This window comes from Punica granatum, unplaced genomic scaffold, assembly GCF_007655135.1.
Source record: "Punica granatum isolate Tunisia-2019 unplaced genomic scaffold, ASM765513v2 Contig00480, whole genome shotgun sequence".
NCBI lineage: Eukaryota > Viridiplantae > Streptophyta > Magnoliopsida > Myrtales > Lythraceae > Punica > Punica granatum.
In genome coordinates this window covers 40,377-63,209 of record NW_022204369.1, presented here as the reverse complement: position 1 = coordinate 63,209, position 22,833 = coordinate 40,377, and the positions used below count along the sequence as shown (strand labels likewise).

General features: G+C 47.5%; 62 non-coding genes and 6 pseudogenes across 62 annotated transcripts; all 68 read right to left on the bottom strand.

The window, feature by feature from the left end:
• Nucleotides 1–25: 25 nt before the first annotated feature.
• Nucleotides 26–144, bottom strand: LOC116190557. The gene has a single exon (XR_004152756.1). It is a non-coding gene; the product is annotated as a 5S ribosomal RNA (ribosomal RNA).
• A 220-nt stretch (nucleotides 145–364) lies between these two features.
• LOC116190715 lies at nucleotides 365–487 on the bottom strand. The gene has a single exon (XR_004152918.1). It is a non-coding gene; the product is annotated as a 5S ribosomal RNA (ribosomal RNA).
• A 189-nt stretch (nucleotides 488–676) lies between these two features.
• LOC116190700 lies at nucleotides 677–801 on the bottom strand (annotated as a pseudogene).
• Nucleotides 802–1,020: 219 nt separating this feature from the next.
• On the bottom strand, nucleotides 1,021–1,137 carry LOC116190725. The gene has a single exon (XR_004152925.1). It is a non-coding gene; the product is annotated as a 5S ribosomal RNA (ribosomal RNA).
• A 218-nt stretch (nucleotides 1,138–1,355) lies between these two features.
• On the bottom strand, nucleotides 1,356–1,478 carry LOC116190710. Its single transcript, XR_004152912.1, has one exon. It is a non-coding gene; the product is annotated as a 5S ribosomal RNA (ribosomal RNA).
• A 219-nt stretch (nucleotides 1,479–1,697) lies between these two features.
• LOC116190636 lies at nucleotides 1,698–1,816 on the bottom strand. Its single transcript, XR_004152843.1, has one exon. It is a non-coding gene; the product is annotated as a 5S ribosomal RNA (ribosomal RNA).
• A 191-nt stretch (nucleotides 1,817–2,007) lies between these two features.
• On the bottom strand, nucleotides 2,008–2,126 carry LOC116190556. The gene has a single exon (XR_004152755.1). It is a non-coding gene; the product is annotated as a 5S ribosomal RNA (ribosomal RNA).
• A 220-nt stretch (nucleotides 2,127–2,346) lies between these two features.
• LOC116190646 lies at nucleotides 2,347–2,466 on the bottom strand. Its single transcript, XR_004152853.1, has one exon. It is a non-coding gene; the product is annotated as a 5S ribosomal RNA (ribosomal RNA).
• Nucleotides 2,467–2,685: 219 nt separating this feature from the next.
• Nucleotides 2,686–2,804, bottom strand: LOC116190622. Its single transcript, XR_004152829.1, has one exon. It is a non-coding gene; the product is annotated as a 5S ribosomal RNA (ribosomal RNA).
• A 220-nt stretch (nucleotides 2,805–3,024) lies between these two features.
• On the bottom strand, nucleotides 3,025–3,149 carry LOC116190699 (annotated as a pseudogene).
• Nucleotides 3,150–3,368: 219 nt separating this feature from the next.
• On the bottom strand, nucleotides 3,369–3,487 carry LOC116190555. The gene has a single exon (XR_004152754.1). It is a non-coding gene; the product is annotated as a 5S ribosomal RNA (ribosomal RNA).
• A 219-nt stretch (nucleotides 3,488–3,706) lies between these two features.
• On the bottom strand, nucleotides 3,707–3,827 carry LOC116190673. Its single transcript, XR_004152879.1, has one exon. It is a non-coding gene; the product is annotated as a 5S ribosomal RNA (ribosomal RNA).
• A 219-nt stretch (nucleotides 3,828–4,046) lies between these two features.
• On the bottom strand, nucleotides 4,047–4,165 carry LOC116190554. Its single transcript, XR_004152753.1, has one exon. It is a non-coding gene; the product is annotated as a 5S ribosomal RNA (ribosomal RNA).
• A 220-nt stretch (nucleotides 4,166–4,385) lies between these two features.
• LOC116190553 lies at nucleotides 4,386–4,504 on the bottom strand. Its single transcript, XR_004152752.1, has one exon. It is a non-coding gene; the product is annotated as a 5S ribosomal RNA (ribosomal RNA).
• A 217-nt stretch (nucleotides 4,505–4,721) lies between these two features.
• Nucleotides 4,722–4,840, bottom strand: LOC116190552. Its single transcript, XR_004152750.1, has one exon. It is a non-coding gene; the product is annotated as a 5S ribosomal RNA (ribosomal RNA).
• Nucleotides 4,841–5,031: 191 nt separating this feature from the next.
• Nucleotides 5,032–5,156, bottom strand: LOC116190697 (annotated as a pseudogene).
• A 219-nt stretch (nucleotides 5,157–5,375) lies between these two features.
• On the bottom strand, nucleotides 5,376–5,494 carry LOC116190551. The gene has a single exon (XR_004152749.1). It is a non-coding gene; the product is annotated as a 5S ribosomal RNA (ribosomal RNA).
• Nucleotides 5,495–5,714: 220 nt separating this feature from the next.
• On the bottom strand, nucleotides 5,715–5,833 carry LOC116190549. Its single transcript, XR_004152747.1, has one exon. It is a non-coding gene; the product is annotated as a 5S ribosomal RNA (ribosomal RNA).
• Nucleotides 5,834–6,052: 219 nt separating this feature from the next.
• On the bottom strand, nucleotides 6,053–6,174 carry LOC116190679. The gene has a single exon (XR_004152884.1). It is a non-coding gene; the product is annotated as a 5S ribosomal RNA (ribosomal RNA).
• A 189-nt stretch (nucleotides 6,175–6,363) lies between these two features.
• On the bottom strand, nucleotides 6,364–6,482 carry LOC116190548. The gene has a single exon (XR_004152746.1). It is a non-coding gene; the product is annotated as a 5S ribosomal RNA (ribosomal RNA).
• A 219-nt stretch (nucleotides 6,483–6,701) lies between these two features.
• Nucleotides 6,702–6,820, bottom strand: LOC116190547. The gene has a single exon (XR_004152745.1). It is a non-coding gene; the product is annotated as a 5S ribosomal RNA (ribosomal RNA).
• A 221-nt stretch (nucleotides 6,821–7,041) lies between these two features.
• Nucleotides 7,042–7,160, bottom strand: LOC116190546. The gene has a single exon (XR_004152744.1). It is a non-coding gene; the product is annotated as a 5S ribosomal RNA (ribosomal RNA).
• Nucleotides 7,161–7,380: 220 nt separating this feature from the next.
• On the bottom strand, nucleotides 7,381–7,499 carry LOC116190545. The gene has a single exon (XR_004152743.1). It is a non-coding gene; the product is annotated as a 5S ribosomal RNA (ribosomal RNA).
• Nucleotides 7,500–7,718: 219 nt separating this feature from the next.
• Nucleotides 7,719–7,840, bottom strand: LOC116190663. The gene has a single exon (XR_004152869.1). It is a non-coding gene; the product is annotated as a 5S ribosomal RNA (ribosomal RNA).
• Nucleotides 7,841–8,061: 221 nt separating this feature from the next.
• On the bottom strand, nucleotides 8,062–8,181 carry LOC116190644. Its single transcript, XR_004152851.1, has one exon. It is a non-coding gene; the product is annotated as a 5S ribosomal RNA (ribosomal RNA).
• Nucleotides 8,182–8,400: 219 nt separating this feature from the next.
• LOC116190672 lies at nucleotides 8,401–8,521 on the bottom strand. Its single transcript, XR_004152878.1, has one exon. It is a non-coding gene; the product is annotated as a 5S ribosomal RNA (ribosomal RNA).
• Nucleotides 8,522–8,710: 189 nt separating this feature from the next.
• LOC116190544 lies at nucleotides 8,711–8,829 on the bottom strand. Its single transcript, XR_004152742.1, has one exon. It is a non-coding gene; the product is annotated as a 5S ribosomal RNA (ribosomal RNA).
• A 221-nt stretch (nucleotides 8,830–9,050) lies between these two features.
• LOC116190683 lies at nucleotides 9,051–9,169 on the bottom strand. Its single transcript, XR_004152888.1, has one exon. It is a non-coding gene; the product is annotated as a 5S ribosomal RNA (ribosomal RNA).
• Nucleotides 9,170–9,384: 215 nt separating this feature from the next.
• Nucleotides 9,385–9,503, bottom strand: LOC116190543. Its single transcript, XR_004152741.1, has one exon. It is a non-coding gene; the product is annotated as a 5S ribosomal RNA (ribosomal RNA).
• A 219-nt stretch (nucleotides 9,504–9,722) lies between these two features.
• Nucleotides 9,723–9,842, bottom strand: LOC116190658. The gene has a single exon (XR_004152864.1). It is a non-coding gene; the product is annotated as a 5S ribosomal RNA (ribosomal RNA).
• Nucleotides 9,843–10,061: 219 nt separating this feature from the next.
• LOC116190717 lies at nucleotides 10,062–10,185 on the bottom strand. The gene has a single exon (XR_004152919.1). It is a non-coding gene; the product is annotated as a 5S ribosomal RNA (ribosomal RNA).
• A 220-nt stretch (nucleotides 10,186–10,405) lies between these two features.
• Nucleotides 10,406–10,524, bottom strand: LOC116190542. The gene has a single exon (XR_004152740.1). It is a non-coding gene; the product is annotated as a 5S ribosomal RNA (ribosomal RNA).
• Nucleotides 10,525–10,745: 221 nt separating this feature from the next.
• Nucleotides 10,746–10,868, bottom strand: LOC116190685. The gene has a single exon (XR_004152890.1). It is a non-coding gene; the product is annotated as a 5S ribosomal RNA (ribosomal RNA).
• A 197-nt stretch (nucleotides 10,869–11,065) lies between these two features.
• LOC116190541 lies at nucleotides 11,066–11,184 on the bottom strand. The gene has a single exon (XR_004152739.1). It is a non-coding gene; the product is annotated as a 5S ribosomal RNA (ribosomal RNA).
• Nucleotides 11,185–11,405: 221 nt separating this feature from the next.
• On the bottom strand, nucleotides 11,406–11,533 carry LOC116190727 (annotated as a pseudogene).
• Nucleotides 11,534–11,721: 188 nt separating this feature from the next.
• LOC116190540 lies at nucleotides 11,722–11,840 on the bottom strand. The gene has a single exon (XR_004152738.1). It is a non-coding gene; the product is annotated as a 5S ribosomal RNA (ribosomal RNA).
• A 220-nt stretch (nucleotides 11,841–12,060) lies between these two features.
• Nucleotides 12,061–12,178, bottom strand: LOC116190625. The gene has a single exon (XR_004152832.1). It is a non-coding gene; the product is annotated as a 5S ribosomal RNA (ribosomal RNA).
• Nucleotides 12,179–12,396: 218 nt separating this feature from the next.
• LOC116190716 lies at nucleotides 12,397–12,525 on the bottom strand (annotated as a pseudogene).
• Nucleotides 12,526–12,747: 222 nt separating this feature from the next.
• On the bottom strand, nucleotides 12,748–12,866 carry LOC116190538. The gene has a single exon (XR_004152736.1). It is a non-coding gene; the product is annotated as a 5S ribosomal RNA (ribosomal RNA).
• Nucleotides 12,867–13,052: 186 nt separating this feature from the next.
• On the bottom strand, nucleotides 13,053–13,170 carry LOC116190655. Its single transcript, XR_004152861.1, has one exon. It is a non-coding gene; the product is annotated as a 5S ribosomal RNA (ribosomal RNA).
• Nucleotides 13,171–13,386: 216 nt separating this feature from the next.
• Nucleotides 13,387–13,513, bottom strand: LOC116190721 (annotated as a pseudogene).
• A 219-nt stretch (nucleotides 13,514–13,732) lies between these two features.
• On the bottom strand, nucleotides 13,733–13,849 carry LOC116190691. Its single transcript, XR_004152896.1, has one exon. It is a non-coding gene; the product is annotated as a 5S ribosomal RNA (ribosomal RNA).
• Nucleotides 13,850–14,066: 217 nt separating this feature from the next.
• LOC116190537 lies at nucleotides 14,067–14,185 on the bottom strand. Its single transcript, XR_004152735.1, has one exon. It is a non-coding gene; the product is annotated as a 5S ribosomal RNA (ribosomal RNA).
• Nucleotides 14,186–14,374: 189 nt separating this feature from the next.
• LOC116190702 lies at nucleotides 14,375–14,491 on the bottom strand. Its single transcript, XR_004152904.1, has one exon. It is a non-coding gene; the product is annotated as a 5S ribosomal RNA (ribosomal RNA).
• A 221-nt stretch (nucleotides 14,492–14,712) lies between these two features.
• Nucleotides 14,713–14,833, bottom strand: LOC116190671. The gene has a single exon (XR_004152877.1). It is a non-coding gene; the product is annotated as a 5S ribosomal RNA (ribosomal RNA).
• A 219-nt stretch (nucleotides 14,834–15,052) lies between these two features.
• LOC116190536 lies at nucleotides 15,053–15,171 on the bottom strand. Its single transcript, XR_004152734.1, has one exon. It is a non-coding gene; the product is annotated as a 5S ribosomal RNA (ribosomal RNA).
• Nucleotides 15,172–15,392: 221 nt separating this feature from the next.
• Nucleotides 15,393–15,511, bottom strand: LOC116190535. Its single transcript, XR_004152733.1, has one exon. It is a non-coding gene; the product is annotated as a 5S ribosomal RNA (ribosomal RNA).
• A 221-nt stretch (nucleotides 15,512–15,732) lies between these two features.
• Nucleotides 15,733–15,851, bottom strand: LOC116190534. Its single transcript, XR_004152732.1, has one exon. It is a non-coding gene; the product is annotated as a 5S ribosomal RNA (ribosomal RNA).
• Nucleotides 15,852–16,071: 220 nt separating this feature from the next.
• LOC116190533 lies at nucleotides 16,072–16,190 on the bottom strand. Its single transcript, XR_004152731.1, has one exon. It is a non-coding gene; the product is annotated as a 5S ribosomal RNA (ribosomal RNA).
• A 220-nt stretch (nucleotides 16,191–16,410) lies between these two features.
• Nucleotides 16,411–16,534, bottom strand: LOC116190694. Its single transcript, XR_004152899.1, has one exon. It is a non-coding gene; the product is annotated as a 5S ribosomal RNA (ribosomal RNA).
• A 219-nt stretch (nucleotides 16,535–16,753) lies between these two features.
• Nucleotides 16,754–16,872, bottom strand: LOC116190532. Its single transcript, XR_004152730.1, has one exon. It is a non-coding gene; the product is annotated as a 5S ribosomal RNA (ribosomal RNA).
• Nucleotides 16,873–17,093: 221 nt separating this feature from the next.
• LOC116190531 lies at nucleotides 17,094–17,212 on the bottom strand. The gene has a single exon (XR_004152729.1). It is a non-coding gene; the product is annotated as a 5S ribosomal RNA (ribosomal RNA).
• A 220-nt stretch (nucleotides 17,213–17,432) lies between these two features.
• On the bottom strand, nucleotides 17,433–17,551 carry LOC116190530. The gene has a single exon (XR_004152728.1). It is a non-coding gene; the product is annotated as a 5S ribosomal RNA (ribosomal RNA).
• A 221-nt stretch (nucleotides 17,552–17,772) lies between these two features.
• LOC116190662 lies at nucleotides 17,773–17,894 on the bottom strand. Its single transcript, XR_004152868.1, has one exon. It is a non-coding gene; the product is annotated as a 5S ribosomal RNA (ribosomal RNA).
• A 219-nt stretch (nucleotides 17,895–18,113) lies between these two features.
• Nucleotides 18,114–18,234, bottom strand: LOC116190670. The gene has a single exon (XR_004152876.1). It is a non-coding gene; the product is annotated as a 5S ribosomal RNA (ribosomal RNA).
• Nucleotides 18,235–18,454: 220 nt separating this feature from the next.
• On the bottom strand, nucleotides 18,455–18,576 carry LOC116190678. The gene has a single exon (XR_004152883.1). It is a non-coding gene; the product is annotated as a 5S ribosomal RNA (ribosomal RNA).
• Nucleotides 18,577–18,797: 221 nt separating this feature from the next.
• Nucleotides 18,798–18,916, bottom strand: LOC116190529. Its single transcript, XR_004152727.1, has one exon. It is a non-coding gene; the product is annotated as a 5S ribosomal RNA (ribosomal RNA).
• Nucleotides 18,917–19,137: 221 nt separating this feature from the next.
• Nucleotides 19,138–19,258, bottom strand: LOC116190669. Its single transcript, XR_004152875.1, has one exon. It is a non-coding gene; the product is annotated as a 5S ribosomal RNA (ribosomal RNA).
• Nucleotides 19,259–19,479: 221 nt separating this feature from the next.
• LOC116190527 lies at nucleotides 19,480–19,598 on the bottom strand. Its single transcript, XR_004152725.1, has one exon. It is a non-coding gene; the product is annotated as a 5S ribosomal RNA (ribosomal RNA).
• Nucleotides 19,599–19,818: 220 nt separating this feature from the next.
• LOC116190704 lies at nucleotides 19,819–19,937 on the bottom strand. Its single transcript, XR_004152905.1, has one exon. It is a non-coding gene; the product is annotated as a 5S ribosomal RNA (ribosomal RNA).
• A 221-nt stretch (nucleotides 19,938–20,158) lies between these two features.
• On the bottom strand, nucleotides 20,159–20,279 carry LOC116190668. Its single transcript, XR_004152874.1, has one exon. It is a non-coding gene; the product is annotated as a 5S ribosomal RNA (ribosomal RNA).
• Nucleotides 20,280–20,500: 221 nt separating this feature from the next.
• On the bottom strand, nucleotides 20,501–20,619 carry LOC116190526. The gene has a single exon (XR_004152724.1). It is a non-coding gene; the product is annotated as a 5S ribosomal RNA (ribosomal RNA).
• A 221-nt stretch (nucleotides 20,620–20,840) lies between these two features.
• Nucleotides 20,841–20,959, bottom strand: LOC116190525. The gene has a single exon (XR_004152723.1). It is a non-coding gene; the product is annotated as a 5S ribosomal RNA (ribosomal RNA).
• Nucleotides 20,960–21,179: 220 nt separating this feature from the next.
• Nucleotides 21,180–21,298, bottom strand: LOC116190524. Its single transcript, XR_004152722.1, has one exon. It is a non-coding gene; the product is annotated as a 5S ribosomal RNA (ribosomal RNA).
• A 221-nt stretch (nucleotides 21,299–21,519) lies between these two features.
• LOC116190689 lies at nucleotides 21,520–21,642 on the bottom strand. The gene has a single exon (XR_004152894.1). It is a non-coding gene; the product is annotated as a 5S ribosomal RNA (ribosomal RNA).
• A 219-nt stretch (nucleotides 21,643–21,861) lies between these two features.
• On the bottom strand, nucleotides 21,862–21,980 carry LOC116190523. Its single transcript, XR_004152721.1, has one exon. It is a non-coding gene; the product is annotated as a 5S ribosomal RNA (ribosomal RNA).
• Nucleotides 21,981–22,200: 220 nt separating this feature from the next.
• On the bottom strand, nucleotides 22,201–22,319 carry LOC116190522. Its single transcript, XR_004152720.1, has one exon. It is a non-coding gene; the product is annotated as a 5S ribosomal RNA (ribosomal RNA).
• A 222-nt stretch (nucleotides 22,320–22,541) lies between these two features.
• On the bottom strand, nucleotides 22,542–22,660 carry LOC116190521. Its single transcript, XR_004152719.1, has one exon. It is a non-coding gene; the product is annotated as a 5S ribosomal RNA (ribosomal RNA).
• Between the last annotated feature and the right edge of the window lie 173 nt (nucleotides 22,661–22,833).

Below are 22,833 nucleotides of genomic sequence, written 5' to 3'. Positions count from 1 at the left end.
AGCAGCAAAAAAAAATTAAAAAGGAGGGGTGCAACACGAGGACTTCCCAGGAGGTCACCCATCCTAGTACTACTCTCGCCCAAGCACGCTTAACTTCGGAGTTCTGATGGGATCCGGTGCATTAGTGCTGGTATGATCGCACCCGTCAACCTTTGCGCTCGAATTCACTTTGTTCCTCCGTAGAGCTAATGAAAAAAAAATGCAAAAATGAGCGCAGAAACGAAAGAAAAAAGTATCGAGTGCATTTCACAACGAACCTTACGCCTTTTGCGAGTGAGCACGTGCCCAAAACATTAACCGTAACGATGGGATTCCCGTCCAACGTCGGACAGTTTCCCGAGCAGCAAAAAAAAATTAAAAAGGAGGGGTGCAACACGAGGACTTCCCAGGAGGTCACCCATCCTATACTACTACTCTCTCGCCCAAGCACGCTTAACTTCGGAGTTCTGATGGGATCCGGTGCATTAGTGCTGGTATGATCGCACCCGTCAACCTTTGCGCTCGAATTCACTTTGTTCCTCCGTAGAGCTAATGAAAAAAAAATGCAAAAATGATCGCAGAAACGAAAGAAAAAAAGTATCGAGTGCATAGCACGTGCCCAAAACATTAACCGTAACGATGGATTCCCGTCCAACGTCGGACAGTTTCCCGAGCAGCAAAAAAAAATTAAAAAGGAGGGGTGCAACACGAGGACTTCCCAGGAGGTCACCCATCCTAGTACTACTCTCACTCTCGCCCAAGCACGCTTAACTTCGGAGTTCTGATGGGATCCGGTGCATTAGTGCTGGTATGATCGCACCCGTCAACCTTTGCGCTCGAATTCACTTTGTTCCTCCGTAGAGCTAATGAAAAAAAAATGCAAAAATGAGCGCAGAAACGAAAGAAAAAAGTATCGAGTGCATTTCACAACGAACCTCACGCCTTTTGCGAGTGAGCACGTGCCCAAAACATTAACCGTAACGATGGGATTCCCGTCCAACGTCGGACAGTTTCCCGAGCAGCAAAAAAAATTAAAAAGGAGGGGTGCAAACAGACACTTCCCAGGAGTCACCCATCCTAGTACTACTCTCGCCCCAGCACGCTTAACTTCGGAGTTCTGATGGGATCCGGTGCATTAGTGCTGGTATGATCGCACCCGTCAACCTTTGCGCTCGAATTCACTTTGTTCCTCCGTAGAGCTAATGAAAAAAATGCAAAAATGAGCGCAGAAACGAAAGAAAAAAAGTATCGAGTGCATTTCACAACGAACCTCACGCCTTTTGCGAGTGAGCACGTGCCCAAAACATTAACCGTAACGATGGGATTCCCGTCCAACGTCGGACAGTTTCCCGAGCAGCAAAAAAAATTAAAAAGGAGGGGTGCAACACGAGGACTTCCCAGGAGGTCACCCATCCTAGTACTACTCTACTCTCGCCCAGCACGCTTAACTTCGGAGTTCTGATGGGATCCGGTGCATTAGTGCTGGTATGATCGCACCCGTCAACCTTTGCGCTCGAATTCACTTTGTTCCTCCGTAGAGCTAATGAAAAAAAAATGCAAAAATGAGCGCAGAAACGAAAAAAAAAGTATCGAGTGCATTTCACAAACGAACCTTACGCCTTTTGCGAGTGAGCACGTGCCCAAAACATTAACCGTAACGATGGGATTCCCGTCCAACGTCGGACAGTTTCCCGAGCAGCAAAAAAAAATTAAAAGGAGGGGTGCAACACGAGGACTTCCCAGGAGGTCACCCATCCTAGTACTACTCTCGCCCAAGCACGCTTAACTTCGGAGTTCTGATGGGATCCGGTGCATTAGTGCTGGTATGATCGCACCGTCAACCTTTGCGCTCGAATTCACTTTGTTCCTCCGTAGAGCTAATGAAAAAAAAATGCAAAATGATCGCAGAAACGAAAGAAAAAAAGTATCGAGTGCATAGCAACGTGCCCAAAAAACATTAACCGTAACGATCGGATTCCCGTCCAACGTCGGACAGTTTCCCGAGCAGCAAAAAAAAATTAAAAAGGAGGGGTGCAACACGAGGACTTCCCAGGAGGTCACCCATCCTAGTACTACTCTCGCCCAAGCACGCTTAACTTCGGAGTTCTGATGGGATCCGGTGCATTAGTGCTGGTATGATCGCACCCGTCAACCTTTGCGCTCGAATTCACTTTGTTCCTCCGTAGAGCTAATGAAAAAAAAATGCAAAAATGAGCGCAGAAACGAAAGAAAAAAAGTCTCGAGTGCATTTCACAACGAACCTTACGCCTTTTGCGAGTGAGCACGTGCCCAAAACATTAACCGTAACGATGGGATTCCCGTCCAACGTCGGACAGTTTCCCGAGCAGCAAAAAAAAATTAAAAGGAGGGGTGCAACACGAGGACTTCCCAGGAGGTCACCCATCCTAGTACTACTCTCGCCCAAGCACGCTTAACTTTCGGAGTTCTGATGGGATCCGGTGCATTAGTGCTGGTATGATCGCACCCGTCAACCTTTGCGCTCGAATTCACTTTGTTCCTCCGTAGAGCTAATGAAAAAAAAATGCAAAAATGAGCGCAGAAACGAAAGAAAAAAAGTATCGAGTGCATTTCACAACGAACCTACGCCTTTTGCGAGTGAGCACGTGCCCAAAACATTAACCGTAACGATGGGATTCCCGTCCAACGTCGGACAGTTTCCCGAGCAGCAAAAAAAAATTAAAAAGGAGGGTGCAACACGAGGACTTCCCAGGAGGTCACCCATCCTAGTACTACTCTCGCCCAAGCACGCTTAACTTCGGAGTTCTGATGGGATCCGGTGCATTAGTGCTGGTATGATCGCACCCGTCAACCTTTGCGCTCGAATTCACTTTGTTCCTCCGTAGAGCTAATGAAAAAAAATGCAAAAATGAGCGCAGAAACGAAAGAAAAAAAGTATCGAGTGCATTTCACAACGAACCTTACGCCTTTTGCGAGTGAGCACGTGCCCAAAACATTAACCGTAACGATGGGATTCCCGTCCAACGTCGGACAGTTTCCCGAGCAGCAAAAAAAAATTAAAAAGGAGGGGTGCAACACGAGGACTTCCCAGGAGGTCACCCATCCTAGTACTACTCTCACTCTCGCCCAAGCACGCTTAACTTCGGAGTTCTGATGGGATCCGGTGCATTAGTGCTGGTATGATCGCACCCGTCAACCTTTGCGCTCGAATTCACTTTGTTTCCTCCGTAGAGCTAATGAAAAAAAAATGCAAAAATGAGCGCAGAAACGAAAGAAAAAAGTCTCGAGTGCATTTCACAACGAACCTTACGCCTTTCGAGTGAGCACGTGCCCAAAACATTAACCGTAACGATGGGATTCCCGTCCAACGTCGGACAGTTTCCCGAGCAGCAAAAAAAAATTAAAAAGGAGGGGTGCAACACGAGGACTTCCCAGGAGGTCACCCATCCTAGTACTACTCTCGCCCAAGCACGCTTAACTTCGGAGTTCTGATGGGATCCGGTGCATTAGTGCTGGTATGATCGCACCCGTCAACCTTTGCGCTCGAATTCACTTTGTTCCTCCGTAGAGCTAATGAAAAAAAAATGCAAAAATGAGCGCAGAAACGAAAGAAAAAAAGTATCGAGTGCATTTCACAACGAACTTACGCCTTTTGCGAGTGAGCACGTGCCCAAAACATTAACCGTAACGATGGGATTCCCGTCCAACGTCGGACAGTTTCCCGAGCAGCAAAAAAAATTAAAAAGGAGGGGTGCAACACGAGGACTTCCCAGGAGGTCACCCATCCTAGTACTACTCTCTCGCCCAAGCACGCTTAACTTCGGAGTTCTGATGGGATCCGGTGCATTAGTGCTGGTATGATCGCACCCGTCAACCTTTGCGCTCGAATTCACTTTGTTCCTCCGTAGAGCTAATGAAAAAAAAATGCAAAAATGAGCGCAGAAACGAAAGAAAAAAAGTATCGAGTGCATTTCACAACGAACCTTACGCCTTTTGCGAGTGAGCACGTGCCCAAAACATTAACCGTACGATGGGATTCCCGTCCAACGTCGGACAGTTTCCCGAGCAGCAAAAAAAATTAAAAAGGAGGGGTGCAACACGAGGACTTCCCAGGAGGTCACCCATCCTAGTACTACTCTCGCCCAAGCACGCTTAACTTCGGAGTTCTGATGGGATCCGGTGCATTAGTGCTGGTATGATCGCACCCGTCAACCTTTGCGCTCGAATTCACTTTGTTCCTCCGTAGAGCTAATGAAAAAAAAATGCAAAAATGAGCGCAGAAACGAAAGAAAAAAAGTATCGAGTGCATTTCACAACGAACCTTACGCCTTTTGCGAGTGAGCACGTGCCCAAAACATTAACCGTAACGATGGGATTCCCGTCCAACGTCGGACAGTTTCCCGAGCAGCAAAAAAAAATTAAAAAGGGGGGTGCAACACGAGGACTTCCCAGGAGGTCACCCATCCTAGTACTACTCTCGCCCAAGCACGCTTAACTTCGGAGTTCTGATGGGATCCGGTGCATTAGTGCTGGTATGATCGCACCCGTCAACCTTTGCGCTCGAATTCACTTTGTTCCTCCGTAGAGCTAATGAAAAAAAATGCAAAAATGAGCGCAGAAACGAAAGAAAAAAGTATCGAGTGCATTTCACAACGAACCTTACGCCTTTTGCGAGTGAGCACGTGCCCAAAACATTAACCGTAACGATGGGATTCCCGTCCAACGTCGGACAGTTTCCCGAGCAGCAAAAAAATTAAAAAGGAGGGGTGCAACACGAGGACTTCCCAGGAGGTCACCCATCCTAGTACTACTCTCGCCCAAGCACGCTTAACTTCGGAGTTCTGATGGGATCCGGTGCATTAGTGCTGGTATGATCGCACCCGTCAACCTTTGCGCTCGAATTCACTTTGTTCCTCCTCGTAGAGCTAATGAAAAAAAAATGCAAAAATGATCGCAGAAACGAAAGAAAAAAGTATCGAGTGCATAGCACGTGCCCAAAACATTAACCGTAACGATGGGATTCCCGTCCAACGTCGGACAGTTTCCCGAGCAGCAAAAAAAAATTAAAAAGGAGGGGTGCAACACGAGGACTTCCCAGGAGGTCACCCATCCTAGTACTACTCTCACTCTCGCCCAAGCACGCTTAACTTCGGAGTTCTGATGGGATCCGGTGCATTAGTGCTGGTATGATCGCACCCGTCAACCTTTGCGCTCGAATTCACTTTGTTCCTCCGTAGAGCTAATGAAAAAAAAATGCAAAAATGAGCGCAGAAACGAAGAAAAAAAAGTCTCGAGTGCATTTCACAACGAACTTACGCCTTTTGCGAGTGAGCACGTGCCCAAAACATTAACCGTAACGATGGGATTCCCGTCCAACGTCGGACAGTTTCCCGAGCAGCAAAAAAAAATTAAAAGGAGGGGTGCAACACGAGGACTTCCCAGGAGGTCACCCATCCTAGTACTACTCTCGCCCAAGCACGCTTAACTTCGGAGTTCTGATGGGATCCGGTGCATTAGTGCTGGTATGATCGCACCCGTCAACCTTTGCGCTCGAATTCACTTTGTTCCTCCGTAGAGCTAATGAAAAAAAAATGCAAAAATGAGCGCAGAAACGAAAGAAAGAAAGTATCGAGTGCATTTCACAACGAACCTTACGCCTTTTGCGAGTGAGCACGTGCCCAAAACATTAACCGTAACGATGGGATTCCCGTCCAACGTCGGACAGTTTCCCGAGCAGCAAAAAAAATTAAAAAGGAGGGGTGCAACACGAGGACTTCCCAGGAGGTCACCCATCCTAGTACTACTCTCGCCCAAGCACGCTTAACTTCGGAGTTCTGATGGGATCCGGTGCATTAGTGCTGGTATGATCGCACCCGTCAACCTTTGCGCTCGAATTCACTTTGTTCCTCCGTAGAGCTAATGAAAAAAAATGCAAAAATGAGCGCAGAAACGAAAGAAAAAAAGTATCGAGTGCATTTCACAACGAACCTTACGCCTTTTGCGAGTGAGCACGTGCCCAAACATTAACCGTAACGATGGGATTCCCGTCCAACGTCGGACAGTTTCCCGAGCAGCAAAAAAAAATTAAAAAGGAGGGGTGCAACACGAGGACTTCCCAGGAGGTCACCCATCCTAGTACTACTCTCGCCCAAGCACGCTTAACTTCTTCGGAGTTCTGATGGGATCCGGTGCATTAGTGCTGGTATGATCGCACCCGTCAACCTTTGCGCTCGAATTCACTTTGTTCCTCCGTAGAGCTAATGAAAAAAAAATGCAAAAATGAGCGCAGAAACGAAAGAAAAAAAGTATCGAGTGCATGCACGTGCCCAAAACATTAACCGTAACGATGGGATTCCCGTCCAACGTCGGACAGTTTCCCGAGCAGCAAAAAAAAATTAAAAAGGAGGGGTGCAACACGAGGACTTCCCAGGAGGTCACCCATCCTAGTACTACTCTCGCCCAAGCACGCTTAACTTCGGAGTTCTGATGGGATCCGGTGCATTAGTGCTGGTATGATCGCACCCGTCAACCTTTGCGCTCGAATTCACTTTGTTCCTCCGTAGAGCTAATGAAAAAAAATGCAAAAATGAGCGCAGAAACGAAAGAAAAAAAGTCTCGAGTGCATTTCACAACGAACCTTACGCCTTTTGCGAGTGAGCACGTGCCCAAAACATTAACCGTAACGATGGGATTCCCGTCCAACGTCGGACAGTTTCCCGAGCAGCAAAAAAAAATAAAAAGGAGGGGTGCAACACGAGGACTTCCCAGGAGGTCACCCATCCTAGTACTACTCTCGCCCAAGCACGCTTAACTTCGGAGTTCTGATGGGATCCGGTGCATTAGTGCTGGTATGATCGCACCCGTCAACCTTTGCGCTCGAATTCACTTTGTTCCTCCGTAGAGCTAATGAAAAAAAAATGCAAAAATGAGCGCAGAAACGAAAGAAAAAAAGTCTCGAGTGCATTTCACAACGAACCTTACGCCTTTTGCGAGTGAGCACGTGCCCAAAACATTAACCGTAACGATGGGATTCCCGTCCAACGTCGGACAGTTTCCCGAGCAGCAAAAAAAAATTAAAAAGGAGGGGTGCAACACGAGGACTTCCCAGGAGGTCACCCATCCTAGTACTACTCTCGCCCAAGCACGCTTAACTTCGGAGTTCTGATGGGATCCGGTGCATTAGTGCTGGTATGATCGCACCCGTCAACCTTTGCGCTCGAATTCACTTTGTTCCTCCGTAGAGCTAATGAAAAAAAAATGCAAAAATGAGCGCAGAAACGAAAGAAAAAAGTCTCGAGTGCATTTCACAACGAACCTTACGCCTTTTGCGAGTGAGCACGTGCCCAAAACATTAACCGTAACGATGGGATTCCCGTCCAACGTCGGACAGTTTCCCGAGCAGCAAAAAAAATTAAAAGGAGAGGGGTGCAACACGAGGACTTCCCAGGAGGTCACCCATCCTAGTACTACTCTCGCCCAAGCACGCTTAACTTCGGAGTTCTGATGGGATCCGGTGCATTAGTGCTGGTATGATCGCACCCGTCAACCTTTGCGCTCGAATTCACTTTGTTCCTCCGTAGAGCTAATGAAAAAAAAATGCAAAAATGAGCGCAGAAACGAAAGAAAAAAGTCTCGAGTGCATTTCACAACGAACCTTACGCCTTTTGCGAGTGAGCACGTGCCCAAAACATTAACCGTAACGATGGGATTCCCGTCCAACGTCGGACAGTTTCCCGAGCAGCAAAAAAAATTAAAAAGGAGGGGTGCAACACGAGGACTTCCCAGGAGGTCACCCATCCTAGTACTACTACTCTCGCCCAAGCACGCTTAACTTCGGAGTTCTGATGGGATCCGGTGCATTAGTGCTGGTATGATCGCACCCGTCAACCTTTGCGCTCGAATTCACTTTGTTCCTCCGTAGAGCTAATGAAAAAAAAATGCAAAAATGAGCGCAGAAACGAAAGAAAAAAAGTCTCGAGTGCATTTCACAACGAACCTTACGCCTTTTGCGAGTGAGCACGTGCCCAAAACATTAACCGTAACGATGGGATTCCCGTCCAACGTCGGACAGTTTCCCGAGCAGCAAAAAAAAATTAAAAAGGAGGGGTGCAACACGAGGACTTCCCAGGAGGTCACCCATCCTAGTACTACTCTCGCCCCAAGCACGCTTAACTTCGGAGTTCTGATGGGATCCGGTGCATTAGTGCTGGTATGATCGCACCCGTCAACCTTTGCGCTCGAATTCACTTTGTTCCTCCGTAGAGCTAATGAAAAAAAAATGCAAAAATGAGCGCAGAAACGAAAGAAAAAAGTCTCGAGTGCATTTCACAACGAACCTTACGCCTTTTGCGAGTGAGCACGTGCCCAAAACATTAACCGTAACGATGGGATTCCCGTCCAACGTCGGACAGTTTCCCGAGCAGCAAAAAAAAATTAAAAGGAGGGGTGCAACACGAGGACTTCCCAGGAGGTCACCCATCCTAGTACTACTCTCTCGCCCAAGCACGCTTAACTTCGGAGTTCTGATGGGATCCGGTGCATTAGTGCTGGTATGATCGCACCCGTCAACCTTTGCGCTCGAATTCACTTTGTTCCTCCGTAGAGCTAATGAAAAAAAAATGCAAAATGAGCGCAGAAACGAAAGAAAAAAAGTATCGAGTGCATAGCACGTGCCCAAAACATTAACCGTAACGATGGGATTCCCGTCCAACGTCGGACAGTTTCCCGAGCAGCAAAAAAAAATTAAAAAGGAGGGGTGCAACACGAGGACTTCCCAGGAGGTCACCCATCCTAGTACTACTCTCGCCCAAGCACGCTTAACTTCGGAGTTCTGATGGGATCCGGTGCATTAGTGCTGGTATGATCGCACCCGTCAACCTTTGCGCTCGAATTCACTTTGTTCCTCCGTAGAGCTAATGAAAAAAAAATGCAAAAATGAGCGCAGAAACGAAAGAACAAAAGTATCGAGTGCATTTCACAACGAACCTTACGCCTTTTGCGAGTGAGCACGTGCCCAAAACATTAACCGTAACGATGGGATTCCCGTCCAACGTCGGACAGTTTCCCGAGCAGCAAAAAAAAATTAAAAAGGAGGGGTGCAACACTAGGACTTCCCAGGAGGTCACCCATCCTAGTACTACTCTCTCCCAAGCACGCTTAACTTCGGAGTTCTGATGGGATCCGGTGCATTAGTGCTGGTATGATCGCACCCGTCAACCTTTGCGCTCGATTTCACTTTGTTCCTCCGTAGAGCTAATTAAAAAAAAATGCAAAAATGAGCGCAGAAACGAAAGAAAAAAGTATCGAGTGCATTTCACACGAACCTTACGCCTTTTGCGAGTGAGCACGTGCCCAAAACATTAACCGTAACGATGGGATTCCTCCAACGTCGGACAGTTTCCCGAGCAGCAAAAAAAAATTAAAAGGGGGGTGCAACACGAGGACTTCCCAGGAGGTCACCCATCCTAGTACTACTCTCGCCCAAGCACGCTTAACTTCGGAGTTCTGATGGGATCCGGTGCATTAGTGCTGGTATGATCGCACCCGTCAACCTTTGCGCTCGAATTCACTTTGTTCCTCCGTAGAGCTAATGAAAAAAAAATGCAAAAATGAGCGCAGAAACGAAAGAAAAAAAGTATCGAGTGCATTTCACAACGAACCTTACGCCTTTTGCGAGTGAGCACGTGCCCAAAACATTAACCGTAACGATGGGATTCCCGTCCAACGTCGGACAGTTTCCCGAGCAGCAAAAAAAATTAAAAGGAGGGGTGCAACACGAGGACTTCCCAGGAGGTCACCCATCCTAGTACTACCTCTCGCCCAAGCACGCTTAACTTCGGAGTTCTGATGGGATCCGGTGCATTAGTGCTGGTATGATCGCACCCGTCAACCTTTGCGCTCGAATTCACTTTGTTCCTCCGTAGAGCTAATGAAAAAAAAATGCAAAAATGAGCGCAGAAACGAAAGAAAAAAGTATCGAGTGCATTTCACAACGAACCTTACGCCTTTTGCGAGTGAGCACGTGCCCAAACATTAACCGTAACGATGGGATTCCCGTCCAACGTCGGACAGTTTCCCGAGCAGCAAAAAAAAATTAAAAAGGAGGGGTGCAACACGAGGACTTCCCAGGAGGTCACCCATCCTAGTACTACTCTCCTCCCCGCCCAGCACGCTTAACTTCGGAGTTCTGATGGGATCCGGTGCATTAGTGCTGGTATGATCGCACCCGTCAACCTTTGCGCTCGAATTCACTTTGTTCCTCCGTAGAGCTAATGAAAAAAAAATGCAAAAATGAGCGCAGAAACGAAAGAAAAAAAGTATCGAGTGCATTTCACAACGAACCTTACGCCTTTTGCGAGTGAGCACGTGCCCAAAACATTAACCGTAACGATGGATTCCCGTCCAACGTCGGACAGTTTCCCGAGCAGCAAAAAAAAATTAAAAAGGAGGGGTGCAACACGAGGACTTCCCAGGAGGTCACCCATCCTAGTACTACTCTCGCCCAAGCACGCTTAACTTCGGAGTTCTGATGGGATCCGGTGCATTAGTGCTGGTATGATCGCACCCGTCAACCTTTGCGCTCGAATTCACTTTGTTCCTCCGTAGAGCTAATGAAAAAAAAATGCAAAAATGAGCGCAGAAACGAAAGAAAAAAAGTATCGAGTGCATTTCACAACGAACCTTACGCCTTTTGCGAGTGAGCACGTGCCCAAAACATTAACCGTAACGATGGGATTCCCGTCCAACGTCGGACAGTTTCCCGAGCAGCAAAAAAAAATTAAAAAGGAGGGGTGCAACACGAGGACTTCCCAGGAGGTCACCCATCCTAGTACTACTCTCGCTCGCCCAAGCACGCTTAACTTCGGAGTTCTGATGGGATCCGGTGCATTAGTGCTGGTATGATCGCACCCGTCAACCTTTGCGCTCGATTTCACTTTGTTCCTCCGTAGAGCTAATGAAAAAAAAATGCAAAAATGAGCGCAGAAACGAAAGAAAAAAAGTATCGAGTGCATTTCACAACGAACCTTACGCCTTTTGCGAGTGAGCACGTGCCCAAAACATTAACCGTAACGATGGTTTCCCGAGCAGCAAAAAAAAATTAAAAGGAGGGGTGCAACACGAGGACTTCCCAGGAGGTCACCCATCCTAGTACTACTCTCGCCCAAGCACGCTTAACTTCGGAGTTCTGATGGGATCCGGTGCATTAGTGCTGGTATGATCGCACCCGTCAACCTTTGCGCTCGAATTCACTTTGTTCCTCCGTAGAGCTAATGAAAAAAAAATGCAAAAATGAGCGCAGAAACGAAAGAAAAAAAGTATCGAGTGCATTTCACACACGAACCTTACGCCTTTTGCGAGTGAGCACGTGCCCAAAACATTAACCGTAACGATGGGATTCCCGTCCAACGTCGGACAGTTTCCCGAGCAGCAAAAAAAATTAAAAAGGAGGGGTGCAACACGAGGACTTCCCAGGAGGTCCCCATCCTATACTACTCACTCTCACTCAACTCGCAAGCACGCTTAACTTCGGAGTTCTGATGGGATCCGGTGCATTAGTGCTGGTATGATCGCACCCGTCAACCTTTGCGCTCGAATTCACTTTGTTCCTCCGTAGAGCTAATGAAAAAAAAATGCAAAATATCGCAGAAACGAAAGAAAAAAGTATCGAGTGCATAGCACGTTGCCCAAAACATTAACCGTAACGATGGGATTCCCGTCCAACGTCGGACAGTTTCCCGAGCAGCAAAAAAAAATTAAAAAGGAGGGGTGCAACACGAGGACTTCCCAGGAGGTCACCCATCCTAGTACTACTCTCGCCCAAGCACGCTTAACTTCGGAGTTCTGATGGGATCCGGTGCATTAGTGCTGGTATGATCGCACCCGTCAACCTTTGCGCTCGAATTCACTTTGTTCCTCCGTAGAGCTAATGAAAAAAAAATGCAAAAATGAGCGCAGAAACGAAAGAAAAAAAGTATCGAGTGCATTTCACAACGAACCTTACGCCTTTTGCGAGTGAGCACGTGCCCAAAACATTAACCGTAACGATGGGATTCCCGTCCAACGTCGGACAGTTTCCCGAGCAGCAAAAAAAAATAAAAAGGAGGGGTGCAACACGAGACTTCCCAGGAGGTCACCCATCCTAGTACTACTCTCGCCCAAGCACGCTTAACTTCGGAGTTCTGATGGGATCCGGTGCATTAGTGCTGGTATGATCGCACCCGTCAACCTTTGCGCTCGAATTCACTTTTTCCTCCGTAGAGCTAATGAAAAAAAATGCAAAAATGAGCGCAGAAACGAAAGAAAAAAAGTATCGAGTGCATTTCACAACGAACCTTACGCCTTTTGCGAGTGAGCACGTGCCCAAAACATTAACCGTAACGATGGGATTCCCGTCCAACGTCGGACAGTTTCCCGAGCAGCAAAAAAAATTAAAAAGGAGGGGTGCAACACGAGGACTTCCCAGGAGGTCACCCATCCTAGTACTACTACTCTACTCTCTCGCCCAAGCACGCTTAACTTCGGAGTTCTGATGGGATCCGGTGCATTAGTGCTGGTATGATCGCACCCGTCAACCTTTGCGCTCGAATTCACTTTGTTCCTCCTCCGTAGAGCTAATGAAAAAAAAATGCAAAAATGAGCGCAGAAACGAAAGAAAAAAGTATCGAGTGCATTTCACAACGAACCTTACGCCTTTTGCGAGTGAGCACGTGCCCAAAACATTAACCGTAACGATGGGATTCCCGTCCAACGTCGGACAGTTTCCCGAGCAGCAAAAAAAATTAAAAAGGAGGGGTGCAACACGAGGACTTCCCAGGAGGTCACCCATCCTAGTACTACTCTCGCCCAAGCACGCTTAACTTCGGAGTTCTGATGGGATCCGGTGCATTAGTGCTGGTATGATCGCACCCCGTCAACCTTTGCGCTCGAATTCACTTTGTTCCTCCGTAGAGCTAATGAAAAAAAAATGCAAAAAATCGCAGAAACGAAAGAAAAAAAGTATCGAGTGCATAGCACGTGCCCAAAACATTAACCGTAACGATCTTTCCCGTCCAACGTCGGACAGTTTCCCGAGCAGCAAAAAAAAATTAAAAGGAGGGGTGCAACACGAGGACTTCCCAGAGGTCACCCATCCTAGTACTACTCTCGCCCAAGCACGCTTAACTTCGGAGTTCTGATGGGATCCGGTGCATTAGTGCTGGTATGATCGCACCCGTCAACCTTTGCGCTCGAATTCACTTTGTTCCTCCGTAGAGCTAATGAAAAAAAAATGCAAAAATGAGCGCAGAAACGAAAGAAAAAAGTCGAGTGCATTTCACAACGAACCTTACGCCTTTTGCGAGTGAGCACGTGCCCAAAACATTAACCGTAACGATGGATTCCCGTCCAACGTCGGACAGTTTCCCGAGCAGCAAAAAAAAATTAAAAGGAGGGGTGCAACACGAGGACTTCCCAGGAGGTCACCCATCCTATACTACTACTCTCGCCCTCGCCCAAGCACGCTTAACTTCGGAGTTCTGATGGGATCCGGTGCATTAGTGCTGGTATGATCGCACCCGTCAACCTTTGCGCTCGAATTCACTTTGTTCCTCCGTAGAGCTAATGAAAAAAAATGCAAAAATGAGCGCAGAAACGAAAGAAAAAAAGTATCGAGTGCATTTCACAACGAACCTTACGCCCTTTGCGAGTGAGCACGTGCCCAAAACATTAACCGTAACGATGGGATTCCCGTCCAACGTCGGACAGTTTCCCGAGCAGCAAAAAAAAATTAAAAGGAGGGGTGCAACACGAGGACTTCCCAGGAGGTCACCCATCCGTACTACTCTCGCCCAAGCACGCTTAACTTCGGAGTTCTGATGGGATCCGGTGCATTAGTGCTGGTATGATCGCACCCGTCAACCTTTGCGCTCGAATTCACTTTGTTCCTCCGTAGAGCTAATGAAAAAAAAATGCAAAATGAGCGCAGAAACGAAAGAAAAAAGTATCGAGTGCATTTCACAACGAACCTTACGCCTTTTGCGAGTGAGCACGTGCCCAAAACATTAACCGTAACGATGGATTCCCGTCCAACGTCGGACAGTTTCCCGAGCAGCAAAAAAAATTTAAAAGGAGGGGTGCAACACGAGGACTTCCCAGGAGGTCACCCATCCTAGTACTACTCTCGCCCAAGCACGCTTAACTTCGGAGTTCTGATGGGATCCGGTGCATTAGTGCTGGTATGATCGCACCCGTCAACCTTTGCGCTCGAATTTCACTTTGTTCCTCCGTAGAGCTAATGAAAAAAAAATGCAAAAATGAGCGCAGAAACGAAAGAAAAAAGTATCGAGTGCATAGCACGTGCCCAAAACATTAACCGTAACGATGGGATTCCCGTCCAACGTCGGACAGTTTCCCGAGCAGCAAAAAAAAATTAAAAAGAGGGGTGCAACACGAGGACTTCCCAGGAGGTCACCCATCCTAGTACTACTCTCGCCCAAGCACGCTTAACTTCGGTTCTGATGGGATCCGGTGCATTAGTGCTGGTATGATCGCACCCGTCAACCTTTGCGCTCGAATTCACTTTGTTCCTCCGTAGAGCTAATGAAAAAAAAATGCAAAAATGAGCGCAGAAACGAAAGAAAAAAAGTATCGAGTGCATTTCACAACGAACCTTACGCCTTTTGCGAGTGAGCACGTGCCCAAAACATTAACCGTAACGATGGGATTCCCGTCCAACGTCGGACAGTTTCCCGAGCAGCAAAAAAAAATTAAAAAGGAGGGGTGCAACACGAGGACTTCCCAGGAGGTCACCCATCCTAGTACTACTCTCTCGCCCAAGCACGCTTAACTTCGGAGTTCTGATGGGATCCGGTGCATTAGTGCTGGTATGATCGCACCCGTCAACCTTTGCGCTCGAATTCACTTTGTTCCTCCGTAGAGCTAATGAAAAAAAATGCAAAAATGAGCGCAGAAACGAAAGAAAAAAAGTATCGAGTGCATTTCACAACGAACCTTACGCCTTTTGCGAGTGAGCACGTGCCCAAAACATTAACCGTAACGATGGGATTCCCGTCCAACGTCGGACAGTTTCCCGAGCAGCAAAAAAAATTAAAAAGGAGGGGTGCAACACGAGGACTTCCCAGGAGGTCACCCATCCTAGTACTACTCTCGCCCAAGCACGCTTAACTTCGGAGTTCTGATGGGATCCGGTGCATTAGTGCTGGTATGATCGCACCCGTCAACCTTTGCGCTCGAATTCACTTTGTTCCTCCGTAGAGCTAATGAAAAAAAAATGCAAAAATGAGCGCAGAAACGAAAGAAAAAAAGTCTCGAGTGCATTTCACAACGAACCTTACGCCTTTTGCGAGTGAGCACGTGCCCAAAACATTAACCGTAACGATGGGATTCCCGTCCAACGTCGGACAGTTTCCCGAGCAGCAAAAAAAAATTAAAAAGGAGGGGTGCAACACGAGGACTTCCCAGGAGGTCACCCATCCTAGTACTACTCTCGCCCAAGCACGCTTAACTTCGGAGTTCTGATGGGATCCGGTGCATTAGTGCTGGTATGATCGCACCCGTCAACCTTTGCGCTCGAATTCACTTTGTTCCTCCGTAGAGCTAATGAAAAAAAAATGCAAAATGAGCGCAGAAACGAAAGAAAAAAGTCTCGAGTGCATTTCACACAACGAACCTTACGCCTTTTGCGAGTGAGCACGTGCCCAAAACATTAACCGTAACGATGGGATTCCCGTCCAACGTCGGACAGTTTCCCGAGCAGCAAAAAAAAATTAAAAAGGAGGGGTGCAACACGAGGACTTCCCAGGAGGTCACCCATCCTAGTACTACTCTCGCCCAAGCACGCTTAACTTCGGAGTTCTGATGGGATCCGGTGCATTAGTGCTGGTATGATCGCACCCGTCAACCTTTGCGCTCGAATTCACTTTGTTCCTCCGTAGAGCTAATGAAAAAAAAATGCAAAAATGAGCGCAGAAACGAAAGAAAAAAAGTCTCGAGTGCATTTCACAACGAACCTTACGCCTTTTGCGAGTGAGCACGTGCCCAAAACATTAACCGTAACGATGGGATTCCCGTCCAACGTCGGACAGTTTCCCGAGCAGCAAAAAAAATTAAAAAGGAGGGGTGCAACACGAGGACTTCCCAGGAGGTCACCCATCCTAGTACTACTCTCGCCCAAGCACGCTTAACTTCGGAGTTCTGATGGGATCCGGTGCATTAGTGCTGGTATGATCGCACCCGTCAACCTTTGCGCTCGAATTCACTTTGTTCCTCCGTAGAGCTAATGAAAAAAAAATGCAAAAATGAGCGCAGAAACGAAAGAAAAAAAGTATCGAGTGCATTTCACAACGAACCTTACGCCTTTTGCGAGTGAGCACGTGCCCAAAACATTAACCGTAACGATGGGATTCCCGTCCAACGTCGGACAGTTTCCCGAGCAGCAAAAAAAAATTAAAAGGAGGGGTGCAACACGAGGACTTCCCAGGAGGTCACCCATCCTAGTACTACTCCTCTCTCGCCCAAGCACGCTTAACTTCGGAGTTCTGATGGGATCCGGTGCATTAGTGCTGGTATGATCGCACCCGTCAACCTTTGCGCTCGAATTCACTTTGTTCCTCCGTAGAGCTAATGAAAAAAAAATGCAAAAATGAGCGCAGAAACGAAAGAAAAAAGTCTCGAGTGCATTTCACAACGAACCTTACGCCTTTTGCGAGTGAGCACGTGCCCAAAACATTAACCGTAACGATGGGATTCCCGTCCAACGTCGGACAGTTTCCCGAGCAGCAAAAAAAATTAAAAAGGAGGGGTGCAACACGAGGACTTCCCAGGAGGTCACCCATCCTAGTACTACTCTCGCCCAAGCACGCTTAACTTCGGAGTTCTGATGGGATCCGGTGCATTAGTGCTGGTATGATCGCACCCGTCAACCTTTGCGCTCGAATTCACTTTGTTCCTCCGTAGAGCTAATGAAAAAAAAATGCAAAAATGAGCGCAGAAACGAAAGAAAAAAAGTATCGAGTGCATTTCACAACGAACCTTACGCCTTTTGCGAGTGAGCACGTGCCCAAAACATTAACCGTAACGATGGGATTCCCGTCCAACGTCGGACAGTTTCCCGAGCAGCAAAAAAAAATTAAAAAGGAGGGGTGCAACACGAGGACTTCCCAGGAGGTCACCCATCCTAGTACTACTCTCGCCCAAGCACGCTTAACTTCGGAGTTCTGATGGGATCCGGTGCATTAGTGCTGGTATGATCGCACCCGTCAACCTTTGCGCTCGAATTCACTTTGTTCCTCCGTAGAGCTAATGAAAAAAAAATGCAAAAATGAGCGCAGAAACGAAAGAAAAAAGTCTCGAGTGCATTTCACAACGAACCTTACGCCTTTTGCGAGTGAGCACGTGCCCAAAACATTAACCGTAACGATGGGATTCCCGTCCAACGTCGGACAGTTTCCCGAGCAGCAAAAAAAAATTAAAAAGGAGGGGTGCAACACGAGGACTTCCCAGGAGGTCACCCATCCTAGTACTACTCTCGCCCAAGCACGCTTAACTTCGGAGTTCTGATGGGATCCGGTGCATTAGTGCTGGTATGATCGCACCCGTCAACCTTTGCGCTCGAATTCACTTTGTTCCTCCGTAGAGCTAATGAAAAAAAAATGCAAAAATGAGCGCAGAAACGAAAGAAAAAAAGTATCGAGTGCATTTCACAACGAACCTTACGCCTTTTGCGAGTGAGCACGTGCCCAAAACATTAACCGTAACGATGGGATTCCCGTCCAACGTCGGACAGTTTCCCGAGCAGCAAAAAAAAATTAAAAAGGAGGGGTGCAACACGAGGACTTCCCAGGAGGTCACCCATCCTAGTACTACTACTCTCGCCCAAGCACGCTTAACTTCGGAGTTCTGATGGGATCCGGTGCATTAGTGCTGGTATGATCGCACCCGTCAACCTTTGCGCTCGAATTCACTTTGTTCCTCCGTAGAGCTAATGAAAAAAAAATGCAAAAATGAGCGCAGAAACGAAAGAAAAAAATCTCGAGTGCATTTCACAACGAACCTTACGCCTTTTGCGAGTGAGCACGTGCCCAAAACATTAACCGTAACGATGGGATTCCCGTCCAACGTCGGACAGTTTCCCGAGCAGCAAAAAAAATTAAAAAGGAGGGGTGCAACACGAGGACTTCCCAGGAGGTCACCCATCCTAGTACTACTCTCTCGCCCAAGCACGCTTAACTTCGGAGTTCTGATGGGATCCGGTGCATTAGTGCTGGTATGATCGCACCCGTCAACCTTTGCGCTCGAATTCACTTTGTTCCTCCGTAGAGCTAATGAAAAAAAATGCAAAAATGAGCGCAGAAACGAAAGAAAAAAAGTATCGAGTGCATTTCACAACGAACCTTACGCCTTTTGCGAGTGAGCACGTGCCCAAAACATTAACCGTAACGATGGGATTCCCGTCCAACGTCGGACAGTTTCCCGAGCAGCAAAAAAAAATTAAAAAGGAGGGGTGCAACACGAGGACTTCCCAGGAGGTCACCCATCCTAGTACTACTCTCCTCGCCCAAGCACGCTTAACTTCGGAGTTCTGATGGGATCCGGTGCATTAGTGCTGGTATGATCGCACCCGTCAACCTTTGCGCTCGAATTCACTTTGTTCCTCCGTAGAGCTAATGAAAAAAAAATGCAAAAATGAGCGCAGAAACGAAAGAAAAAAAGTCTCGAGTGCATTTCACAACGAACCTTACGCCTTTTGCGAGTGAGCACGTGCCCAAAACATTAACCGTAACGATGGGATTCCCGTCCAACGTCGGACAGTTTCCCGAGCAGCAAAAAAAAATTAAAAAGGAGGGGTGCAACACGAGGACTTCCCAGGAGGTCACCCATCCTAGTACTACTCTCGCCCAAGCACGCTTAACTTCGGAGTTCTGATGGGATCCGGTGCATTAGTGCTGGTATGATCGCACCCGTCAACCTTTGCGCTCGAATTCACTTTGTTCCTCCGTAGAGCTAATGAAAAAAAAATGCAAAAATGAGCGCAGAAACGAAAGAAAAAAAGTATCGAGTGCATTTCACAACGAACCTTACGCCTTTTGCGAGTGAGCACGTGCCCAAAACATTAACCGTAACGATGGGATTCCCGTCCAACGTCGGACAGTTTCCCGAGCAGCAAAAAAAAATTAAAAAGGAGGGGTGCAACACGAGGACTTCCCAGGAGGTCACCCATCCTAGTACTACTCTCTCGCCCAAGCACGCTTAACTTCGGAGTTCTGATGGGATCCGGTGCATTAGTGCTGGTATGATCGCACCCGTCAACCTTTGCGCTCGAATTCACTTTGTTCCTCCGTAGAGCTAATGAAAAAAAAATGCAAAAATGAGCGCAGAAACGAAAGAAAAAAAGTCTCGAGTGCATTTCACAACGAACCTTACGCCTTTTGCGAGTGAGCACGTGCCCAAAACATTAACCGTAACGATGGGATTCCCGTCCAACGTCGGACAGTTTCCCGAGCAGCAAAAAAAAATTAAAAAGGAGGGGTGCAACACGAGGACTTCCCAGGAGGTCACCCATCCTAGTACTACTCTCGCCCAAGCACGCTTAACTTCGGAGTTCTGATGGGATCCGGTGCATTAGTGCTGGTATGATCGCACCCGTCAACCTTTGCGCTCGATTTCACTTTGTTCCTCCGTAGAGCTAATGAAAAAAAAATGCAAAAATGAGCGCAGAAACGAAAGAAAAAAGTATCGAGTGCATTTCACAACGAACCTTACGCCTTTTGCGAGTGAGCACGTGCCCAAAACATTAACCGTAACGATGGGATTCCCGTCCAACGTCGGACAGTTTCCCGAGCAGCAAAAAAAAATTAAAAAGGAGGGGTGCAACACTAGGACTTCCCAGGAGGTCACCCATCCTTGTACTACTCTCTCCCAAGCACGCTTAACTTCGGAGTTCTGATGGGATCCGGTGCATTAGTGCTGGTATGATCGCACCCGTCAACCTTTGCGCTCGATTTCACTTTGTTCCTCCGTAGAGCTAATGAAAAAAAAATGCAAAAATGAGCGCAGAAACGAAAGAAAAAAAGTATCGAGTGCATTTCACAACGAACCTTACGCCTTTTGCGAGTGAGCACGTGCCCAAAACATTAACCGTAACGATGGGATTCCCGTCCAACGTCGGACAGTTTCCCGAGCAGCAAAAAAAAATTAAAAAGGAGGGGTGCAACACGAGGACTTCCCAGGAGGTCACCCATCCTAGTACTACTCTCTCGCCCAAGCACGCTTAACTTCGGAGTTCTGATGGGATCCGGTGCATTAGTGCTGGTATGATCGCACCCGTCAACCTTTGCGCTCGAATTCACTTTGTTCCTCCGTAGAGCTAATGAAAAAAAAATGCAAAAATGAGCGCAGAAACGAAAGAAAAAAAGTCTCGAGTGCATTTCACAACGAACCTTACGCCTTTTGCGAGTGAGCACGTGCCCAAAACATTAACCGTAACGATGGGATTCCCGTCCAACGTCGGACAGTTTCCCGAGCAGCAAAAAAAAATTAAAAAGGAGGGGTGCAACACGAGGACTTCCCAGGAGGTCACCCATCCTAGTACTACTCTCGCCCAAGCACGCTTAACTTCGGAGTTCTGATGGGATCCGGTGCATTAGTGCTGGTATGATCGCACCCGTCAACCTTTGCGCTCGAATTCACTTTGTTCCTCCGTAGAGCTAATGAAAAAAAAAATGCAAAAATGAGCGCAGAAACGAAAGAAAAAAGTATCGAGTGCATTTCACAACGAACCTTACGCCTTTTGCGAGTGAGCACGTGCCCAAAACATTAACCGTAACGATGGGATTCCCGTCCAACGTCGGACAGTTTCCCGAGCAGCAAAAAAAAATTAAAAAGGAGGGGTGCAACACGAGGACTTCCCAGGAGGTCACCCATCCTAGTACTACTCTCGCCCAAGCACGCTTAACTTCGGAGTTCTGATGGGATCCGGTGCATTAGTGCTGGTATGATCGCACCCGTCAACCTTTGCGCTCGAATTCACTTTGTTCCTCCGTAGAGCTAATGAAAAAAAAATGCAAAAATGAGCGCAGAAACGAAAGAAAAAAAGTATCGAGTGCATTTCACAACGAACCTTACGCCTTTTGCGAGTGAGCACGTGCCCAAAACATTAACCGTACGATGGGATTCCCGTCCAACGTCGGACAGTTTCCCGAGCAGCAAAAAAAAATTAAAAAGGAGGGGTGCAACACGAGGACTTCCCAGGAGGTCACCCATCCTAGTACTACTCTCGCCCAAGCACGCTTAACTTCGGAGTTCTGATGGGATCCGGTGCATTAGTGCTGGTATGATCGCACCCGTCAACCTTTGCGCTCGAATTCACTTTGTTCCTCCGTAGAGCTAATGAAAAAAAAATGCAAAAATGAGCGCAGAAACGAAAGAAAAAAAGTCTCGAGTGCATTTCACAACGAACCTTACGCCTTTTGCGAGTGAGCACGTGCCCAAAACATTAACCGTAACGATGGGATTCCCGTCCAACGTCGGACAGTTTCCCGAGCAGCAAAAAAAAATTAAAAAGGAGGGGTGCAACACGAGGACTTCCCAGGAGGTCACCCATCCTAGTACTACTCTCTCTCGCCCAAGCACGCTTAACTTCGGAGTTCTGATGGGATCCGGTGCATTAGTGCTGGTATGATCGCACCCGTCAACCTTTGCGCTCGATTCACTTTGTTCCTCCGTAGAGCTAATGAAAAAAAAATGCAAAAATGAGCGCAGAAACGAAAGAAAAAAAGTCTCGAGTGCATTTCACAACGAACCTTACGCCTTTTGCGAGTGAGCACGTGCCCAAAACATTAACCGTAACGATGGGATTCCCGTCCAACGTCGGACAGTTTCCCGAGCAGCAAAAAAAATTAAAAAGGAGGGGTGCAACACGAGGACTTCCCAGGAGGTCACCCATCCTAGTACTACTCTCGCCCAAGCACGCTTAACTTCGGAGTTCTGATGGGATCCGGTGCATTAGTGCTGGTATGATCGCACCCGTCAACCTTTGCGCTCGAATTCACTTTGTTCCTCCGTAGAGCTAATGAAAAAAAATGCAAAAATGAGCGCAGAAACGAAAGAAAAAAAGTCTCGAGTGCATTTCACAACGAACCTTACGCCTTTTGCGAGTGAGCACGTGCCCAAAACATTAACCGTAACGATGGGATTCCCGTCCAACGTCGGACAGTTTCCCGAGCAGCAAAAAAAAATTAAAAAGGAGGGGTGCAACACGAGGACTTCCCAGGAGGTCACCCATCCTAGTACTACTCTCGCCCAAGCACGCTTAACTTCGGAGTTCTGATGGGATCCGGTGCATTAGTGCTGGTATGATCGCACCCGTCAACCTTTGCGCTCGAATTCACTTTGTTCCTCCGTAGAGCTAATGAAAAAAAAAATGCAAAAATGAGCGCAGAAACGAAAGAAAAAAAGTCTCGAGTGCATTTCACAACGAACCTTACGCCTTTTGCGAGTGAGCACGTGCCCAAAACATTAACCGTAACGATGGGATTCCCGTCCAACGTCGGACAGTTTCCCGAGCAGCAAAAAAAAATTAAAAAGGAGGGGTGCAACACGAGGACTTCCCAGGAGGTCACCCATCCTAGTACTACTCTCGCCCAAGCACGCTTAACTTCGGAGTTCTGATGGGATCCGGTGCATTAGTGCTGGTATGATCGCACCCGTCAACCTTTGCGCTCGAATTCACTTTGTTCCTCCGTAGAGCTAATGAAAAAAAAATGCAAAAATGAGCGCAGAAACGAAAGAAAAAAGTATCGAGTGCATTTCACAACGAACCTTACGCCTTTTGCGAGTGAGCACGTGCCCAAAACATTAACCGTAACGATGGGATTCCCG